Source organism: Macaca nemestrina, chromosome 3, assembly GCF_043159975.1.
Source record: "Macaca nemestrina isolate mMacNem1 chromosome 3, mMacNem.hap1, whole genome shotgun sequence".
NCBI classification, from domain to species: domain Eukaryota; kingdom Metazoa; phylum Chordata; class Mammalia; order Primates; family Cercopithecidae; genus Macaca; species Macaca nemestrina.
The window spans coordinates 51,752,087-51,767,783 of NC_092127.1; the positions used below are offsets into that span (position 1 = coordinate 51,752,087).

The 15,697-nt window shown below is 33.5% G+C and overlaps 1 long non-coding RNA gene across 2 annotated transcripts in view; it reads right to left on the reverse strand.

Annotated features, from left to right (window-relative positions):
* Positions 1–15,697, reverse strand: part of LOC105493251 (uncharacterized) — a 52,558-nt gene that overhangs the window by 12,169 nt on the left and 24,692 nt on the right. Inside the window, exon 3 of one of the 2 annotated variants that reach the window (XR_011620521.1) lies at positions 14,526–14,638. The exons of the other annotated variant lie outside the window; for it this stretch is intronic. This is a non-coding gene — a long non-coding RNA (uncharacterized lncRNA). Of the gene's footprint in view, positions 1–14,525; positions 14,639–15,697 lie in introns of those variants that run through there. 2 annotated transcript variants of the gene reach the window in all.

Here is a 15,697-nt window from a genome sequence, read left to right on the forward strand (position 1 = left end):
CCAAACTCATTCTGAGGTCAGTATTACCTTGATACCAAAACCAGTAGAAGACACAACTTAAAAGAAAACTACAGGGCAATATCTCTGATGAAAGTAGATGCAAAAATCCTCAATAAAATACTAGCAAACCAAATTTAACACACTAAAAAGATCATTTATGATCATCAAGTGGGATTCATTTCAGGAACACAAGGAGGGTTCAACACACATACATCAATAAATGGGATACATCATATCAGCAAAATGAAAGACAAAAACTATATGATCATTTCAATTAGTGCCAAAAAGTATTTGAAAAAATTCAATATCTCTTCATGACAAAAATGCTCAAAGTACTGGGTGTAGAAGAAACATACCTCAACACAATAAAAGCCAAATATGACCAACCCACAGCTGAATGGGAAAAATTGGAAAACCTTTCCTCTAAGATCTGGAACAAGAAAAAGGAGACTACTTTTACTGCTTTTATTCAACTAACTGCTGGAAGTCCTAGCCAGAGCAATTTGACAAGAGAGTAGAATAAAGTGCAACCAAGTTGGAAGGGAAGAAATCAAATTATGGTTGTTTGCAGGCACTATGTTCTCATATTTATAAAAACCTTAAGTTTCCACAAAAAAACCATTAGAACTGATAAGCGAATTCAGTAAGATTGCAGGTTACAAAATCAACATACAAAAATCAGTAGCATTTTTATATGCCAATAGTAAACAATCTAAAAAGGGAACCAAGAAAGTAATCTCATTTACAATGGCTACAAATAAAATTAATACCTAGGAACAAATTTAACCAAAGTGAATCTGAAAGATCCCTACCATAAAAACTATAAAACAGTGATGAAAAATTTGAAGATGACACACCAAAAAAATTAAAAGTCATTCCACTGGAATTCCAGGTATTCCATATTCTGGGTTGGGAGAATCAACATTGTTAAGATGTCAATATTACCCAATGCAATCTATACACTGATTACAATCCCTGTCAAAATACTGGTGACATTCTTGCTAGAAATATAAAAAATAATCCTAAAATTTATATGGAACCACAAAGTCCTAGAATAGTTAAAGCCATACTGTGCAAAAGGAACCAAACTGGAAGCATGACATAACTTTATTATAAATTATACTACAAAACTGTAGTAACCAAAACAGTATGCTACTGGCCTTAACACAGACAGATAGGCCAATGGAACAGAATAGAGAACCCAGAAATAAATTTATGCATTACAGAGGTGTCTAATCTTTCAGCTTCCCCAGGCCACATTGGAAGAATTGTCTCGGGCCACACACATGAAATACACTAACATTAATGATAGCTGATTAGCTAAAAAAAGAAATCTCATAATGTTTTAAGAAAGTTTATGAATTTGTGTTGGGCTGCTTTCAAAGCTGTCCTGGGCCACACATAGCTCGCAGGCCACAGGTTGGACAAGATTGATTTGTAATCAGCTCATTTTCAACAAAGCTGCCAAGAACATACACTGAGAAAAGAACAATCTCTTCAGTAAATGGTGCTGGGAAAACTGGATATCCATATGCAGAAGAATGAAACTAGACTCCTATCTCTCCCTGTGTATGAAAACCAAATAAAAATTGATTAAAAATTTAAGACTTGAAACTATAAAATTACCATTAGAAAATTTTGGGGAAACACTCCAGGACATTGATCTTGGCAAATACTTCCTGAGTAAGACCCCCAAAAGCACAGGCAACCAAAGCAAAAATGGACACATGAGCTCACATTATTTGGAAACGCTTCTGTACGGCAAAGGAAGCAATTAACAAAGTGAGGTGACAACCCCCAGAATGGGAGAAAATATTTGCAAATTGCTTATCTGACAAGGGATTAATAACTAGAATATATAAGGCAAACAAACAACTAAATAGGAAAAAAGCAAATAATTTAAAAATGAATAAAAGATCTAAATAGACATTTATCAAAAGAAGATATACAAATAGCCAAGAGGTATATAAAAAAATTCTCAACATCACTAATCATCATAGGAACAGAAATCAAAACTACAAAGAGATACCGCATTTCAACTGAAATGGCTTTTGTCAAAAAGACAGATAATAATGAATGCCAGCAAGGATATGGAGACAGACTCCTACATTGTTGGTAGAAATGTACATTAGTACAACCACCATGGAAAACAGTATGGATATTCCTCAAAAAACTTAAAATAGAACTAACATATTATCCATTAATCCCATCACTGGGTATATAACCAAAATAAAGGAAACAATGTCAAAGAGATATCTGCACTCTTATGTTTATTGCAGCACTATTTACAATAGCCAAGATATTTGAAAGCAACATAAGTGTTCATCAATAGATAAAAAAATGTGGTACATATATACAATTATTCAGCTGTAAAAAAATGAAACCTTGCCTTTTGCAACAGCATGGATGACACTGAAGGACATTATTTTAAGTTAAATAAGCCAGAGACAGAAAGACAAATATTTTGTGTTCTCCCTTATATGTGGGAGTTATATATATAAATATATATATATATATATATATATATCTTGGAGACAGAGAGTAGAGTGATGGTTACCAGGGTCTGGGAAGTATAATAGGGAGGGGTAGGGATAAGGAGTACAATGGGTACTCTTGTACTAATGGGTGCAAAATAGAGTTAAATAGAATGAATATCAAGTATTCAGTAGCACAATAGGATAACTGTAATAACAATAATTTATTGTATATTTTAAAATAACTAAAAGAGTAGAACTGGAATATTTCTAACACAAAGAAATGATAAAAGCTGGAGGTGATGGATACTCCAGTTACCCTGATTTGATCATTACACAATGTATGCCAGCATCATACATATGCCTAATAAGTATATACAACTATTATGTACTCAGAATTAAATTTAAAAATTAAATAGAGATTTTTGTGAAATTATATATAGGAATTTAAAGTGCAAATAATTGTAATAAACAAAGGAACCTAGAATAAAATCCTACAAACCAATTCTCTATGTCTGATATTTTGCTTAATGCTAATGGTAGAACTACAGGCCAGGTGCAGTGGCTCATGCCTGTAATCTCAGCATTTTGGGAAGCCGAGGCAGCTGGATCATCTGAGGTTGGGAGTTTGAGACCAGCCTGACCAACATGGAGAAACCCCGTCTCTACTAAAAACACAAAAAATTTGCCAGGTGTGCTGGCGCATGCCTGTAATCCCAGCTACTCGGGAGGCTGAGGCAGGAGAATCACTTGAACCCAGGAGGCAGAGGTTGCAGTGAGCCCAGACCGTGCCATTACACTACATCAAAACTCCGTCTCCAAAAAAAAAAAAAAAAAAGTATAATTGCAAACCAGTAGGAAAACTGTAAGTTATTCAATTAATGTCCTATTAGTTATTCAAGCTGTTTAGAATATTCCAGATGGATTCACAATTACCTTCAATTCATTTAGAATTATCTGTATGGTTTAATATACATAAATGTATATAGACATTAAAGGATATATCCAAACATATTCAATCAAAGAAATATAATTTAGAAAGAGAGTGTTGTGTGAAGTCTTTCTATGTAAATACAAAATGCAAAAATTTCAGAAAAGATAATTCATGTGGGTACATAAATAATTCTCTATGTGCTATGATATTCAATGTTGAAAAGTCTCCTACAAATCAATTAACATTTTTAAAAAAGATAAACAGCTTACTCTTAGAGTAAAAAATGAAATAGGCCACTACATTTGTTAAAGTATAACCTAACATAATTATTCAGGGAAATTTGAATAAAGCAACATTGAGATGCCAATTATTTCTCACCCAGATATTAACAAATTAATCATAAGAAGTAAACATGCTTCTGCATTGCTAATGATATTATAAATTGTTATAACATTTTATAATACCAGTCACCGTTTTAGTGAACAATTTAGCAGTATCTAGTAAACTCAATTACATATATTCAAATATGTTGACCTAGCAATTCAATTTCTAAACATCTATCCTACAAAATTTATGTTCTATGGAAATATACATTAAAAATTTAATTATTGAGAAAGGTAAAAATAATTATTAAAAACTATGTTTCCATCATCAGTATGGGGTTTAATAAATTATGGTGCATCTGTACAATTGCAGAAAGCCAAAAAACAAGGTAGATTTCTGTATATTGACACAGAATAAGTTTTAAAGTATTTTTTGTAAGTAAGAAAACTAGTGAGAGAACAATCTGTAAGACATATGCTTATTTATGGTAAATAAACAAAAAGCAGAACTCTCTGTATGTCTATTATTTCATAACATGTTAGAAAACAATAAACATTAAAATTTTGTGATTGCCTATGAAAATAGTAATATTTCAGAAACATTAAGGATAGTGGTACTGGAAAATTGAACATTTAACTCACTATAGTTACCTATTTTTTAAGATAGAATGCATTTAAGTATTTCATACAATTTTTATAAATCAAAGATAGTCAAACGTTTGATGAAAAACTGACAAAACTGTGAAAGTCTACAATAAACTACATATATGCAAAAAAAAGAAAAGAGAAGTTTCTAAATTTTAGAAAAACATTAGACATAACAAAACAACAAAAGGACATATGGATAGCTAAAACAAAATTAAAGTAATAATTTTCTATATCAGATAGTAAAGAAAAAAAATGAAAAGCAAACAGTAAGTATACCTAGGCTGAATGCATTATAAAATGGTAGCATTACTTAAAATGAAGAATTTGTACACAGGAATAATAAAATATTAGGAATCCAACTGGTAAGAACACAAGAATAAGGAGATCATATGATAAAATTGTTAGTGGCAATAACAGACAATAATTGCAACAATTACAGTTGGTCAAATGAAAAAAAAAAAAGAGCAAATTTAAAGAATGGAATATATTTCAGAGAGAGAGAGAGGAGAGAGAGGAAGGCCTGGGCTCATTCACTCTGCCACAAGTATCACCTGGAAAATCTGTGTCAAATAAACAAGCTGGATTTATTCATATTGTTGCCTGGCAGGGGAAAGAAATACTGAGAAGAGTTTTAAATAACATATCATAAAGGAGAGTTTAGAAAGCTTTTGTTTGTTTTTGTATTTCATTGTTTTTCATAAGGATAAGAAATGGTTGAAACTTGAGCGATTTGCGGGGATGAATTTTGGAAGGAGGGGCAGGACCTAAGTAGTATTTGGGTGAAACAGGTCAGGCTGAAGTTACTTTCAATTTCCTGGGCTTTTCAATCCAGGAAAGGATGATGCTATTGGACAGAATATGTGTGCTGAGATCTCTCTGGATTGGTGGGAGGTACTGTAGCAGACACTCTTGAAAGTTCACCCTAACAGTTAGGTCCACTTGAGTTAATAGGATGCTGTGCACAGCCCCTCACACCCTCAAAGCTTCCCACATTAAGCATTTTCCTTTGTCTTTTCTAGCTGAAGACTTTCTAGCTCACCAGGACAAAACTCACCCAATGGATGATAGGAATGCCAGCCTCCAGCCTCCAGAGACACAATTTGAAGCCGTTTTCCACACAAGTTACTCAGTGCCTCACGATATAGCTGAGACATATCAGAGCATATCTCAAGATATGCTTATTTAAATATGAACATAGCCTCCTGACCATTCCAGGTTTTTATCCTACCTTGTATAATTTCACAGTATCTATGTTTATTCTGTTAAATGTATATGGTTATTTTTTCCACCCTGTTTTACCAAGGCAAGTTACTTCACTCTGAATCTCAATTTTTGTATTTTTAAAATATACATAAATATAATACCTATAGCAGAGTATAGTTGTAAGGGTTAAATTCATTGAGGTAAACTGCTTAGATGTGTCTAATAGTAAAAATAACAATAATAATAGTCATTTCTGTTACTATCATTATTACAATGTTATGGTTTTTATTACTCAAGTTTCGTGCATATATCCTGCCTCTAAGGGAATAATTCTCTACTTTTTCAACCAAAAATAACTTTCAGCCTTTCCTCACCATTTAGTACTTTAATACTTTGCTCAAAATGTTCTTTTAAAAAATTCCTTTAAATGAGATGCTTAATCCCAAACTAATTTTGATTTTCTCAATACCTTTTAAAAAATGCAATATACAGAACAAAAATCTCCTAGCACATAATAAATATATACCTTGATCATTTCTCTCAAAATACACATAACTCTGAACCCAATACCCAGATCAAGAAACAGAATACAGCTAATACCCCAGGACCCTCCTTGTGCCATCTTCTGTAACAACCTCCTTCAAGGGTAACCACTCTTCCAGCTTTCTTAAAGAAAGATTGATTTTGCCTATTTTAAGCTTTTATGTTAATTAAACCACAGCTATCTAAGTCATTTCTTTGTATCTGGCTTCTCTCATTCGATATTGTATCGGGGAGATTTATCCACATCATTAGGGCTTTCTGAAGCTATTGTTATCTTATACCACAAATGGGTTAGCAGCTTCTTCATAATTAGGATTGAGACTTTTACTTGGATCCCTTCATATACTTGATATACACCATACCTTGACCGATGCTCAGAAAATCCTTTTGGAATAAATATTTTAACTCCTTGCTTCTCATAATTCCTCTCAAAGATTTTTCAAAACCTTCCTGTATCACTACACTTATCTATTCTTCATGGTTTCCTTCTGTAAACTACCATTGCCTACCTTCCCCAGATTTTCTTACTTCAAATATTTTTATGTGATGATGCATATTTTAAACAGACATTTATAAAGGAAGAAATGAATAAATATTCAAAACTCCTACTAAATGGTGACAAAGGACGTAACTAGTGGTATCATGTTCTTCTTCAGTTCTCTATTAATTGTATTTTCACCATAGATATTTTTACAAAATTTACACAGATTAACGTTCAGGTATCATTAAATCACCTTTTGTGTTGTCTGTCTTTCCCATTACTGGAACAAATATGTAGATCATGTTCTTTCTTATCTGTACCATTCATCTTCTTTAATGATTTCTAGCTGGTCGACTAAGGGATACAGGGAAATTGGTATCTGAACAAAAAAAGGCTATTCCTTATAGATAATGTTACTTTCTTTTTTAGGACCACTCTTAAAAAGTTCACTCCAATTTTGGTTTATGAACTTGATATATTTTTAAATACATTTTAAATCTGTTGCTTCTTAAAATGTTTTTTAAATGTCCCTATTGAACATAAAAAGGAAAATCAGAGAGAGCCAATGATGGGGGAAATAAAAGTACAGCAAACAGACTACAGTTTTTTTTTTTTTTTTAAGATGAAAATTAAAACCATGTGGCTGAGGGACAATTATGTCTTTTCATTTCTTTTTGCTCAAACAAAATATAGAGATGTTTAAAGTAAATGAATGACATTTTAGTTTACTGTGAACCTGACAAATGCACTACCCTCAAGTCTGTTATAACACAGATGAAGTTAGTTTAAAGCGACAGAGGGGAAAAGCACCATTAAGATTTCATAACTCTGCTACCAAACTCACATTCCAAACACCTGGTGAACTTGCATATTTGAGGAAAGGTAGAGAGAACTTCTAAAAAGGAAAGTGAAAAACCTGATTATGCACAGGTGTAGCAACTGTTCCATAAAAAATGTGATTTTTAAAGTGCATAAAGTTCTTAGAGATTAGGTCTCCATTATTTAAATCATTTGGAATATCCTAGAAGCTCAAAAAGTTACTCAGGTAGTTGAGGGGAAAAAATTCTCTGAGTTGGTCTTTACTGATTCTTTTAGTGCTACCTTGAAACACCATGCATCTTGAGCATTAGGATCACAAAGCAGAAAATGTTTTTCCTTTTGCTGTAAAATCTAAACAAGAAAATTTTCTTAAGGAGAATATTGTATACATAATAGCTTCTTATCAATAAACCATATCGACTGCACACATGTCAATGATTATTTTATTAGTGAGAAAAGAATCAATGTTTTTTATTTTGTTTGTTTTGTTTTGCTGATACCTAGATATATTCTACAGTAATTCACAACGTTGGCATTAGTTTCCTTCTGAGAATTATCCATAAGAACAAAACTTTTTCACATTTACATTGCACCTGAAAGTCAAGATAATTATTTTTCATTTCTACTGTAGTTACACTTTTTATCTGTATGAGGGTAACTGATACCTGTGTTCCTTGAGAAGGCTTTGAAATGCACATAGATTTGAACTTCAGGTAGCTGGAGTTCTTCTTAACAATTTATTTTCTCTTGAAATCAATTTTTCAAAAACAAGGAAAATAATTCTCTTTAAATATTGACTGGTTGTTTAAATGTCAAATACAGTAAACTTTCTATCTGTCAAGACCTTTCTGGTCAGATGCTTGCCAAAATTTACTCTGGTTCCAATTTATTCATTTTCTGCATTTTTCTGTTTCTTATATCTACTGTCTTTATGTTTTTGAAACACTTAGGAGAGGATTTTTCTACACAGAGAAAGCAACTGAAAAAAAATCACCACTAAACAGTTTGAATACATATTTGAAGATTCTAATAAGAATACAAAAGGCAGATATAACTGATTTGTTTTTGAAAATTTCTCTATAGCACAGAGATTATTTTTCAGTGGGAGTCATTACCCCTGAACTAATTTATTTAAAAATGTCAATGAATGGTACAATAAATGTGTGTTAGCCAGCTTACTCTTGGTGACTGTGTCTCTCACCCTCCAAAGAGAGTCACAGACCATCTGATTTTGAAAAGGAGGGACGTTCTCATGCAACACTGGGTTAAGCCTATGATTCTGCATTGTGATTTGCTACAATGAAGCAGTGAAACTTTTGTTCTACATAGTTTTAATTTTATTATAAGAATAAGAAAATAATCACTGATTAAACATTTGAACTTAGAGCTCGAATCTGGCATTAAGACTCACTCAATTTCACAATGATATGTGTGTGTGTGTGTGTGTGTGTGTGTGTGTGTGTGTGTGTGTGTGTGTGTTGCTATGAATTACAATAATATCTCACATATAATATTCCTGGGTTACTCTAATTTAAGTGAAGGGTTCTCTCATTTAAATTAACAAGTACATTGTTGAATGCATCTGCATACATGGGGACAGTCATGAAGACAGCCTAGCTGTTTATCTGCTTTTTCAAGATGATCAGATCTTTGCTAAGATTTCTGTAGCCTAGGTTGTCTGAGTGTGGTTGATTATGGAAGTGAAGATTGGAATAATCTTTAATGTATTAGCAGAAATCCAACAGGCACCAAATAGAAATATTCACCCTTATAAAATCATGATCTTATTTTTGATATTATTGTATTTGCTTTATCAGGTTGTAAGGTTGTTACAGTTAGGTGTGTTCCAACCAAATAGCTTTGTGAATGTTTTTGTTACTTACTATAAAGTCTCAGGATACACATTTTTTTTCAAATTGGCATGCAAAATACCTATCTCACAAGCATTTTGTGAGGATTTAATATAAACAACTTATCTTTTATTAGCTTCTTGTCCTGTTTTATTATAATTTTTTAAAAATCTCTGGAGTCATTCTGAGAACAAATTTTACACCAATAAATCATGCTGGAAGAAGAGGGTTATGTATATATTTTGTATCCTCATAATGCCAAGCATATTTTTTGTGTTATAGATATTTAATAAGCATTTATACAGGTAAATAATAGAACAAAAATTGCCTGATATCTTGTATTACTTCATTCTTTTATCGTTACAAATAACTACTTCAGACTGGGTAATTTATAAAGCAGAGAGGTTTAGTTGGCTCACGGTTCCACAGGCTGCACAGGAAGCATGGCTGGGGAGGCTTTAGGAAACTTACAATCATGACAGAAGGCAGGCATGTCAAGGGAAAGCAGGCAATTTCACATGGCCCAAGAAGGAAGAAAAGAGAGAGGAGTGAGGTGCTATACACTGTTAAACAACCAGATCTTGAGAGCACTCACTATGATAAGAACAGCAAGGGGGAAATTCACCCCCATGATCCAATCACCTCCCACTAGGCCCCTCCTTCAACACTGGGGATTATAATTGAACATGAGATTTGGATGAGGACACAAATCCAAACCATATCATATCTACTAGATTCTAGTGCTACAATTGGACATTTTATATTATCTAAAGAAGGGTTCATATTGCCATGAATCTGGTCATAGTATTATGATCCGAGGAAATAATTGCTAATATTCTTTAAAAATCTACTTTTTATTAAAAGAACTAAACAACCACTGTGTCACCATTGATAAATTGTTCTTTTCAGAATACATGTTTGAAAAGTAACTAAAACTTACTATTTAGTTTAAAGATTCAAACACTTATATTTGCAAAAGTTATATTTGCTGAATTCATATAGATAAAATCTATCTAGAAGTCCATTGAAAACTATGGCAGCCATGAATATTTGTTGAATAAAAGTTTTATCAATTATTTAAAGTATTTTGACATATTGTTGGTACTCAAATCATATTATTTTGAAAATTCTAGCAGCAATATATACGTGGTTGTGATAAATTATGTTAAGTATGAGCTTTCCTTGAATGTGTTAATGGAGAAGTGGGACATTTGTAAACAGAGTTCTAATGGTTAAATTGTTAGAAAACAGTTTAAAAATTACTCTTAGTGTAATATGAATAGAACTGCTAGTGCTCTAATGTTCTAGATATACACATACTTAGGAAATAGAACACAGAAAACATTTTCAAAGTCTCTAAGTGGATTATGCCTTAGCCATAGACATGTCAAGTATCTCACTGAGAACTGGTGATATTTGCAAAGTCCCTTCTTTGTTGTTGAGCCCTGAATTTCAGGTGTTGTCTGTCTAGGAGTATGCAATTATTGAAAAATAAATTTAAAAAGTACAACAGCAACAATAACAACTCTATTTAGCTTCTTAGCCCCTTATTAAGTGGTTTCTTCTTGCTTTTATGCTCTTCTCCTCCACATACACAGCATTTGGCCAATGCCTAGAGAGATATTTGCATGCAGAAAGTTAGACTCACTTCTCTTTGATTTCTTTTTTCCCAGGGATACTGATCCCTCAAGTTCTTTCCTTCCTGGATGAGATTGTTGTTTTCCAATGCCCTCACTAGCAAAAAAAAAAAAGCTAGCTTTCATAGCTATTCTCAACTGGAGGTTTAGTTTGATGCAAGCTAATCTAAATTGCCTGCAGCAATCAACTGGAGATACTATTTTTTAAATGTTAAATATACAGATTTTGTATATAAGGGCAGAGCAGCTAAAAATGGACTTCCTAGTCACATTTTGATACATTAAGGCCAATAGAAAGTTAAGAGCAGTCATCATAGCTATTGTTCTAGACTCTAGAAAAAAATGCTTTAATTTTGTCTTTTGTTACTCAAGTTTTCTTATAAGGTGAACTTTTTAACACTCCAGATATTTTAGGAAAGGTCCTGATACTTGAAGAAAATTTCTACCTTTTACCTCTACTATGGACTAAGTTATAGAACTCCAAAATGTATATGTGAAGCCTAATACAGTTTGGATATTTGTCCCTACCCAAATCTCATGTTGAATTATAATCTCCAGTGCTGGAGGTGAGGCCTGGTGGTAGGGGTCTGGATGACAGAGGCAGATCCTTCATTACTGGGTGCCATCTTTCTGACAGTGAGTGCTCACAGGATCTAGTCATTTAAAAGTGTGAGGCACTTCCCACTACCCCCGGGACTCTTTCTCTTGCTCCTGCTCCTTCCACGTAAGACACCTGCTTCTCCTTCAACTTCTGGCACGATGGTAAGATTCCTGAGGGTTCCCCAGAAGCTGAGCGGATGCTAGCACCATGCTTCCTGTAAAGTCTGCAGAATTATGATCCAATTAAACCTCTTTGGTCTATAAATTACCCAGTCTCAGATATTTCTTTATGGCAACTCAAGAATGGCCTAACACAAAGCCCTGACCTCCAATATGATGGTATGTGGTGATGAAGCCTTGGGGAAGTTTAGGGTTAGCTGAAGTTATGAGGGTAGGGCCCTCATGGAGAAAGTCATGGCTTTATTTGAAGAGAAAGAGAGAAATCTGCTCTGTCACGTGAGCCAAAAGGTAGGACTCTGAAAGCCAGGAAGCAAGCATTCACTGGGAAGACCCCAGTAGGCCAGCACCTTAATCTTGGACTACCAGGGCTTCAGAATAGTGAGAATAAATATCTGTTGTATAAGCCATCCCATATACAGTGCTTCAGTGTTACTCTCTTGAGAGCATGTTCCTTCAGTAGACTTTTATAGTCACTCTTCTTCTCGTAAGTTGAAATTCCTTATAAAGGAACACACTCACACCAATGTTCTGGAACCCAGGACATCATTCATTACCTTCAATTTTATAAAAACATCCATTTTTTCTTTAAATATCTAGCTTTTTATATTGATATTTTATACAAAGTCTTTGGAATCAGCCTCTAATTTTAATAATGTTTCTGTGGGAAAGAGGTTGTTTACAATAATTTGTTTTATAAAGAAGATTTTTGAAGAAATACTGAAGTTAAATTAGGCTTTAAATATGTTTTGATTTATGAAAGTAATTTCAATCATATATTCCTATACAAAAATATATTATGTACAAAATATATAACACAAACTAGATAGATATATCTTATATAAACATACATGTACATAAAAATAATACTCACATATATCATATATATGTGTATTATATACACAAAAACAAAAAAAATTATAGTGTACCAGCAATTCTATCCTTTTTGCATATTCACCCCTCACAAAATTGCTTCATATTTTTTTCTAGAAACCTGTTAAAATCTTATTCCATAGAAGTCAGAATGATACACAAACACTCCTGACAAGAGCCACTCCATTGTTAAACACTGTTTTCCAGATCTATGCACATGTTGCTGCAGTGCTAGAGTGAGGTAATGTATCTGTTAAGCATTTAGATGAAATTTTACTAATCCCTATATACTCAGATCAACCTACCCTCTAAATCTAGCTTTTTCTGAGCCCCTAAGTAGATGTGATCATGGCTTCCTTTATAGCTTTCTTAAGACCCTTATCCAAGATTCCCTTGTTTTAGATGTGTAACCATCTTATTTGGCTACTTGATTATAATTCCCAGAGCATGAGTTCCTAAGACAGCCACATTTGTGATGCATTCATCTTTTCATTTCCTATAGTAAGTAGCACAATGGCTTGCACATTATAGGTGCACCATATGAAATTAAACTCGGGTTTTGTTTTGGCAGTAAGCTAGAGAGTAATAAAACATTAATTTCAATAAAAAATTAGTAGGAACATATGACCTATTCTACTTGTTTATCTTATCCTTCTCATTGGGCAGTTTAATGGCAAAAAATTATGATCATACAACAAAATATAACTGAATTTATTACTAAAAACAAATTATTTCAGACAATGGTGGTATAAACTTTAAACTTGCAAACTAAAATAACTCTGAAAGCCACTGGTAAGCAACATTATTTTGTTTTATGGCACACAGCATTGCATTGTATAAAATATCGCAAACTCCTACATATTCACCTGACAACTGGGTTATGGTCACTGTGGGGACTATAATTTCAGATTCACAATATACATTTAACTGCTCAACATTTACACTGCTCTGAGGTAAGGTTTGGAACATAATTATCTTATATTTTTTGTTTTATTTAATGAAAATGGTTACACTTTAAAAACAAACTATGTTCTACAGAGATGAGGATACATTTTTCCTGTGTATATTTTGGCCATTTCTTTTATAATGAATCTGGGTAGAATCCTCACTAATTGAATGAAGGTGTTCTGAGACCTTAGTTGACTTCCTGTTTCCTATTGATTTGCCATCATCAAGAAAGTGACTTAGCTGCTCTTAGAAAACATACTGTCATTAAAAGTAATGATGACGTTGCCCACTTTTAAAATAAAATAACAAGAAAATATATTTGAGGTTTTTTAAAATAGATAATTGTTAGAGAATTATGAACCCAGAGCCAGATTCAGACACAAAAAATTGGTGGTAGAGTTTAAGGATAAATATCCATTATTTATCATTTTCCTGCCTCCTGCCTCCTGTCCCTAGTCTCTCTAATTCCATACTCTTCTCATATACTTCTTTCTCATCTGAGGTAAGAAGGGTTAATTATGTTTTAAAACATTATTTTTGAAGGAACGACTTTATTTGCATAAAGATCAACATTTTTAAACTAAATTTATTCATTAAAATAAGTAAGAGATGGATAGCTTCTATCTATATGATAAATTTGAGCAATTCTTTCCAAGAGTGAAGCTGTATTTATTGAAGTCTACTACCTAAGTGTCTTTGAAATTCAGCATTCAACTTCTGTTTGTTTAGCAATTACTACGGGTAAGGCATGGTGCTAGACCTCACAAAAATAGTATTGAGTCAAGCAGACTAAAGTTTGCCCTCATATGGTTTATAATCTGAGATCAGGGTAAGGGGAATAAATTAATCAAATAACCAAAATTAACTAAGTGATCACAAACACACACACATAAATTTTACGTGTGTACGTATTTGTATGTGATGACCAATGAGGGTGATATAGGGTCATATAAGCAGAGGGCCTTACCTAATCTGCTGTGACAGGGAAGGTATCTGTGAGTGTGTCATCTAAAGTTGTAGAATTAGATGCTCACTTGTTAGCAGTGGAAGTTATTCAAGTTACTGGTGGCACATCCATACGGGTCTGCAGCAACCTCAATTCTTGCCTCCTTAGAAGAAAGAATTTGACTGAGGGACATAAGGCAGAAAAAGATACGAAGGCAAGTTTTAGAGCAGGAGTGGAAATTTATTAAAAGGTTTTAGAGCAGGAATGGAAAGAAAGTAAAGTACACTCGGAAGAGAAGACCAAGTGGGCATCTTGGAGGTCAAGTGCCCTGTTTGGCCTTCGACTTTGGATTTTATTAGCTGACCTGCTTTTGACCTCTTGCATCCCTTCTCCCTGATTCTTCCCTTGGGGTGGGTTGTTTGCATTTACAATGGCCTGCTAATACTTGGGAGGGGAGCATGCGCACTGTGTTTACTGGAGGTGTATGCAAGCTCACCTGAGACGTTCTTCCCTTTCCGAGTGGAATGCCCCTGAAAGGTCATATGCCAGTAAAAATACACCATTTAGCCTCTTAGTGCACATGTGTGAACCCACTCACCTACTCCCTGAGATCACCAGTTTCAGGTTTTTTCTACCTAATGGAAGACTGCGTTTCTCTGGTGTTGGCTACAACCAGTTACTATTTAGAAAGGCAGTGTAACAACTTCCTGAACATCACCTGATAGTCACCTGACTTTCCTTGTGGGCTCTGGGGACCTTCTCCTGCCCTGCTCATGTCTGACTGGCTACCCACTGTAACACACTAATATTGAACCATAAGGTCAGTTTTAATCATAGAACACTGAAATTAAGTTAACAAGAAATATAGAGAAACAAGGACACAAATTGTCAATAAAATGAAAAGAGAAACTGAAGTCAAATTAAAGTAATATAAAGAATATTCTCAAAATCATTACTGGAAGCTCTTAAGTGGTATTATTATAATAAATGATGTAGTACACTTACTTTAACATTCTGTTTTTTTTTTTTTCGTTTCATTTTATTTTCTTTTTTTGTTGCTGTTTAAATACATTAAGCTTTGATTAGTCAACCTGATCTTCACTCATAACTTGCTGGAAAAAAATACTTTGAAATACTCAGAGACTAGACCGATCCCCTTGAGAAATGCATATCACTTGAAAGCCTTCTTTATTGGGCAGACAGAAAACAGTATTAAAGATTTTATAGTATTGTTTAAATGT